Below are 6881 nucleotides of genomic sequence, written 5' to 3'. Positions count from 1 at the left end.
TTCAAAATATAAAAAAACTTGCAGGAAGAGTGGCGTTATTTATATTTTGCAAATCTGCTTAATGTTTGGCTTGATAGAATAGATAGAATAAATGTGGATAAAACAGAATAGATAGAATAGATACATGTGGATTCTTGTATCTGCTTCTGAACTCAATCTGTTGCGATATGTTCTTTTTGTTGAAATATAAGAAGAAAATCCAGTCTTACAGATACGTAGTTGGAAAAGTGAGGAGTATTTTATGAGCCTTTTTAGATAATTGTGGCTATTCTTTTTTGATTCTATATGAAAACATAGTCAATGGTAATTCCTTAAAAGGTCAGTTGCAGTGTGGAATCTGAAACCTACCAGTAAACTTTTCAAACTGTTACATTAGAAATCACTGGTCTGTCTTGCATTTGACTGGCTCTTTTATTTATGCATGATTTTATAAGATTATGCCTTGGTTCTTTGGCAAATGGCTCATTTAATTATGCAGATAGTCAAATGCTGACAATATTAGACAACAACAAAAATCACAGTAGTTTATTTCACCTCGAATCTCATCATAAAAGTCTTGAATTACCACTGTCAAGCTCATGGTGGTGGACACAATTTCTTCCAAATCTCTAATTTTCCTCTTGAAAGCTCTAGTTTAATCACTGCTCACAAATACTCTAGTTGCTTTCCTTGAAGGGACAGACAGACTTACTTCATTCATTTTCAAGAAAATGACTGCCAAATACTCATGTCTGAATATTAATATTTGCCTGTCAGTCGTTCTTTAAAACAAAATGGTGCTCCATGAAAAAGCAAGCGGCTAGTTGAGTTCCCCTGCCTTGGCCTCCCAAAGTCCTAGGATTACAGGTGTTATCCATGAGCCCATCGTTGCTATATTTTAATTAATTAACTTTTTTCCATTTTATTTTTAGTTGACACCATTATATAAATTCACAGGATACACAGCAATATTTTGATACATGTGTAATGAGCAATGATCAGATCATGAAAGTTAGCATATCTATCACCTTGAATATTTATCCTTTCTTCATGTTGTGCACATTCAAAATCCTCTCTTCTAGATTATTGAAAATATGCAGTACATTTTTGGTAACAATATTCACCTCATAGTGCTGCAGAACACTAGAATTTATTCCTCCTATCTAGCTGTACAGTACTTTTGTATCTGTTAACCAGCCTCTCCCCATCCTCCTCTCCCTCTTTCTCTTCTCAGTCTCTAATAATCTTTATTCTACTCTCTACCTCTGTGAGCTCCATTTTTAGCTCCCACATATGAGTGACAGCATGTGGTACTTATCTTTATGTACCTGATTTATTTCACATAACATAATGTCCTCCAGGTTCAGGTATGTTGCTTCAGTTGACAGGATTTCATTCTTTTTTATGGCTGAATAGTATTTGATTGTGTATATATGCCACATTTTCCTTATCCATTCATCTGTTGATGTACACTTAAGTTGGTTCCATGTCTTGACTATTGTGAATAGAGCTGCAATGAACATGAGGGTGCAGGTATCTCTTCAATATACTAATTTCCTTCTCTTTGGATAAATACCCAGTAGTGGGGTTGCTGGGTCATATGGTAGTTCTATTTTTAGTTTTTTGAGAAACTGCCATACTGTTTTTCCATAATGACTATAAATCAACTTTTGACATTAATTATTGGCTTCCATTGTGGTAGATGAAGACCGATCACTCTTGGACTGTTATCTGTTCCCCTTCCTCCCAACCCTCCCAAAATATACATATCTCAATGTTTTATAAAATGCCCAATATTCAATGTTTATTTGATTATGCCCATGTAATTACTATTCACAGATACACACTGTGGTACACTCTGATTACACTGCTTTTCTAAATTTTTGTTTTTCTTGAACTTATACTAATTGCCTTGTTTACTGAATTGCTTAATTTTCTTTGTGCTTGTCATTTGCTCAGTTTTGCCACACTTTCCCAATGCCTTTCATTGTAGTTTTCCTGCCAGATCTACCCGATTAGGTAGCCTATCAGTGCTAATTTCTTTCTTGCTCCCTGATACCTTCATTCTCTTCTATTAGTACTGGTGGTGTTCTAGGCCCCTGCACAGCTGTCATCCTGAGACTTCCTTTTGCTTTCATTTTATGAAATTTCCTCAGCTTTTGTCCTAAGTTTGATTTCTGGTTTTTTAGTTCTCATCTCTTCCTCTTGGTTTTCTCCTTTTTTTTGGTGGAGTACATGCTCAAGTAGCTTCATTAAGATAAAACCCCAGTAGAATTACAGAAGGCAAAAATGATGATCGTGCTCCAATCTGAAATGGTTGACCTCTATACCTAATGTACAGTCTTCATACTGAAATCTCTATCATTCTCTGGAGTCTTCATCCACATCTCACTTATGTTGGATCTCCTGTTTTCTGCATCCCACATTTTCCTCTTTAATGTATTCCTCTCCTTTCATTTTGATGGAGCATAACACGTGGTGGCTGAGAAAAAGATATGTAGGAGGTAAATTTTTTGACACTTTTCTGAACATGCGTTTATCATATCCTTATACTTGACAGTTTGGCTGTGTGTAGAATTATAAATTGTAAACATTTTCTACCCAGAATTTTGAAATAAAATCTCTACTGTGTTCTAGAGTCCAGAGCTGTTGAGAAGCCTAAGGCTATTTGACTATGAATTTTTCTATATGGCTTGTTTTTTCTTCCCTCTTCCTGGAAGCTCATAGAATCTTCTCTTTGTCCCCACTGTCTTGAAATTTCACTCGGATGTGCCTTTACATAGATCTATTTTATTCCAATAATATGGTCACTCAGCAGATACTTTCAGTCTTGGAAATTCATTCTTTTAGATCTAGGAAATGTTATTATGACGATGACTTCCTCTCTCTTTCAGAAATTCCTATTGTTCAGATACTGGATATCTTAGACTAATCCTCTAATTTTAATTTTTTTTCTTTCTTATTTTACATGTCTTTGTCTTTTGATTTGCTTCTGGGAAATTTTCTCAACTTTATTTTCTAATCTTGAGTTTTTCATTTCTGCTCCCATGCTGTTAATTTCTAAGAACTTTTTGTCCTGTATAATTGTTATGGCACCTTATTCTTGATGTATGCTCAGAGTATCTTTTTTTCTTTTCTAAGTTCTCTTGACATTTTCTCCTAGACCCTATTTTCTAATTGTCTGGCCTCTGTCTTCCATGCTGGGGAATTTACTTAGAGCCTGGTATCCCTACATTATCTGTTCTCTATTAGGAGTGGGGAATTGAAAGATTGGCTGTAAACTCTGACAATATTGGTGAGATTTGTCAACTTTGAGCTTCGCTTTAATCCATCTGAAGGGTTGGCAAACTACCAATGCCATTATCTTTAGGTCTTTCCTCTTGGATGGGTCATGGAGTGGACTGGCTTTTGTGGGGCTAGAAACTTACACAATTAGGGACTTTTTTTGTTTGTTTTGGTTTTTGGTTTTGAGACAGTCTCACTCTGTCACCTAGACTGGAGTGTAGTGGTGTGATGTTGGCTCACCTCTGCCTCCCGGGTTCAAGTGATTCTTGTGCCTCAAGCCTCCCGAGCAGCTGGGACTAAAGACATGAGCCACCATGCCCAGCTAATTTTTGTATTTTTTGTATAGACGGGGTTTTGCCATGTTGCCTAGGTTAGTCTTGAACTCCTGAGCTCAAGTGATCCGCCTGCCTTGGCCTCCCAAAATGCTGGGATTACAGGTGTGAGCCACATACCTGGCCAGGAAGCTAAATTATTTCTATAAAGATGAACTGTGAATCAATTAAACCTCTTTTCTTTATAAATTACCCAGTCTCAGGTAGTTCTTTATAGCAGTGTGAAAATGGACGAATACATGGGGAAATCGTCTTGTAAATAAGTGACAGCTGGGAAAAGATAAAAGGAGAAAAGAAAAGAGCCTGACACACAGCCCTAAAGAACACCAATATTTCGGGGGATGGACAGTAAAGGAGGGAACTACAAAGAAGAATAAGAAGGAGCTGCCTGAGAAGTACACAGAAAAAATAGTGGGTGGTTAATCAGAAGCCAAGAAAGAATTTCTAGCTCTAAGGAAGAGTCAACATATAAATGCTTTAGGAGATGGATGAAGACTGAAAATGCTCATTGACTTTTTCCCCTGTAGACTATAAATACTCCACAGAAAGACGCAATATCTGCCTTGTTCGTTCTTTTTTTAAACACTTTTTTTTTTAAGATTTTTGTGGCTACACAGTAGATACATATTGTGTTGTTCATTCTTGTATCATCACATGGAATAGAATAGATCCTCAATAAAAATAAGCTAAAGTAATGTGAGTAGACTAACACATTTAAAAGAGAAAAATGGATTAAACTATGTTCGCTAAAGAGCTTCAACCTCACTCTAATTTCTTTCGTTGTGAGTTTTCCTAAGCTATTTTCTCCTAAAAATGTTAACTTCCCTTTCCCCATCCCCAAAAGATGGGTTGTTTTGCCAATAGTACCTTACAATTTTCTCAAAAAAGGTGGTCTGTATATATTAGATAAAAATTATCTAGACAAAACTCCATAACTGTATTTCACCCCTCTAATTCAGTTATGTATGCTATTGTTGTGCCAAACTCCTACTAACCTCAATAGAGAAGGTACCAGGTTCAAGAGGCCAAGAAGAGACTGGAGAGCCAGTAAATGAGACATGGGTTTGTATTAGGAGCTTACAGTCCAGTGGTGACAGAGGGAAAGAGTCCAGTGGCAGCGGGCTGGACATAAGAACCAGCTATGTATAGAAGTGGTCCAGTGGCAGTGGGGTGGACAACACATCTCCCTTCCTACTGTCCCCTGGCAGCGGGCTGGACAACATAATTGCATGGCCCAAGGGCAGGAAAACCGCAACTGCCTGTAAACATCATGCAGTTTATACAGCATTTTCACTGAACAGCCTCCCACTAAGAACCTCCACCTGGCAACCTGCATTTAACCCAAAACTCAGGGCCCTAATCCCCTGTATGGCCCATGTTCCAAGGGATGGGCCGGTGGGTGGGGGTGGGGGTTTAAGATGTTTATCATAGACACAGAATAAATTTCCAGTTTGGCCACTCCCAGATTCCCTCGCTCAGAGCACACATTCAGGTGCATCTACCATACAGGGTCATTCTCAGGGTATGCTTGCATTATTGCTATCAGATGCGTTTATGTTGCAGGTCTCTAATGATTTACACCTCCCTGGTTCCTTGCCTGGGGTAGTCCCAGCCCTTACGAGCTGATCTGATGCCATGTTGGCTACACCTGATTTTGAATTGATTTTGGCTTTTAGAGAAATCGGATAATTTCCCCTGATTTTTTTTTTTTTTTTTTTTTTTTTGAGACAGAGTTTTGCTCTTGTTGCCCAGGCTGGAGTGTAATGGCGAGATCTCGGCTCACCGCAACCTCCACCTCCCAGGTTCAAGCGATTCTCCTGCCTCAGCTTCCCAAGTAGCTGGGATTACAGGCATGTGCCACCACGCCCAGCTAATTTTTTGTATTTTTAGTAGAGACGGAGTTTCTCCATGTTGGTCAGTCTGGTCTTGAACTCCCGACCTCAGGTGATCCGCCTGCTTCAGCCTCCCAAAGTGCTGGGATTACAAGCGTGAGCCACCGCGCCCGGCTCCCCTGATCTTATCTTTGTATTCTTTATTATTGTATTGTATTTATTTCTGTCTGCCACATTTCATATCAAGACAGAATAACAGTGCTGCACATTAGGATCACCTGGAGAGTTTTTAAAACTTTCGATGCCCAGGTCTCACCCATGCCAGTTAAATCAGAAGGTCTGGAATAGTAAGCAGGCATCAGTGGTTAGTAAAGATCCTCAGGTGATGCCAATGTGCAGCAAAGTTTGGAAACTATTGGCACAACAGGTTTTAATCTCAGTTCTGACACTGGCCTTGCAATCTTGGATATGTAATTTTACTTCTCTGTAGAGTTAAATAACATAAAAGTACCTGTCTCAGTGAGTTGTAGGAATGAAATGATTCAAAATAAAGTGATTGGATCTGTGCCTAGAACAAAATAAGGGATATGTAATTTGGGGGTGGGGTTAAGATAATCTACTCCCTACATAAGTAGAGAAATGTCATAATTCATTCTGAGTTAAACAGCCAGCCACACCCCATCCTTTAGCGTGGGCGGGCTTAACTACTGCGTCCCAGATGGTTTGAAAGTAAGCTCCATGGACAATTCCTTCAGTGGTTAACAAATAGTCTCTGCTCTCCTAAAATTTGTATTTTATTGGGGAGATAATCAACAAATACATACATAATTTCAGGCAGTGTTCAAAGAAGCCATGCCAAAGAAATAACCTTTACTCTGAATTCAGTGTGGTCTCTGGCTAAGAATATGTCCCGGCAGAAGGGAAGCCCTTTCTATTCTCTGAAGTCTGTTTACCAAAGCATTAAATGATAAATACATTTTTTAACGGTAAAGTCACAGGTCTCACACAAATACAAAATGAACACGTGTAAAAAATTTATTTACTCATTAACCAGGGGACCAGTAAGCTGTTAGAACCAGCTCTAAGCAGAATTTAAAGCATCCACCTATATTGTTGAATCAGGACTGGGGAATGAGTTTACAAATCGATGCAAAATGGCTTTTCCCAAGCAGAGGTAAGATAACGAGGGGTCTTACAAAGTTGTATAGAGCACCACAAAAAAAAGCAGACAGCCCCGCTAGCAACAGAATGCCCAGGACGGTGTGCCAAACTATGGCTGTTTTTTCATTGAAGACATTCAGTAATTTTTTTGTCCATTTCAATGTGTTTCATAATTTCTCCCTACAAAAAAAAATCACTCATCTCTAAAAACCCAGCAGCTAAGTAGTTCTTCTACATTATCTTGCTTTCATTTATCCTTAATCCTTTTGCCTTTGGCAGGGTTGTATGGTCT

This window comes from Hylobates moloch, unplaced genomic scaffold, assembly GCF_009828535.3.
Source record: "Hylobates moloch isolate HMO894 unplaced genomic scaffold, HMol_V3 SCAFFOLD_13, whole genome shotgun sequence".
NCBI classification, from domain to species: Eukaryota; Metazoa; Chordata; class Mammalia; order Primates; family Hylobatidae; genus Hylobates; species Hylobates moloch.
The sequence above is the reverse complement of the archived record's forward strand: the minus strand, read 5'-3'. Positions refer to the sequence as shown.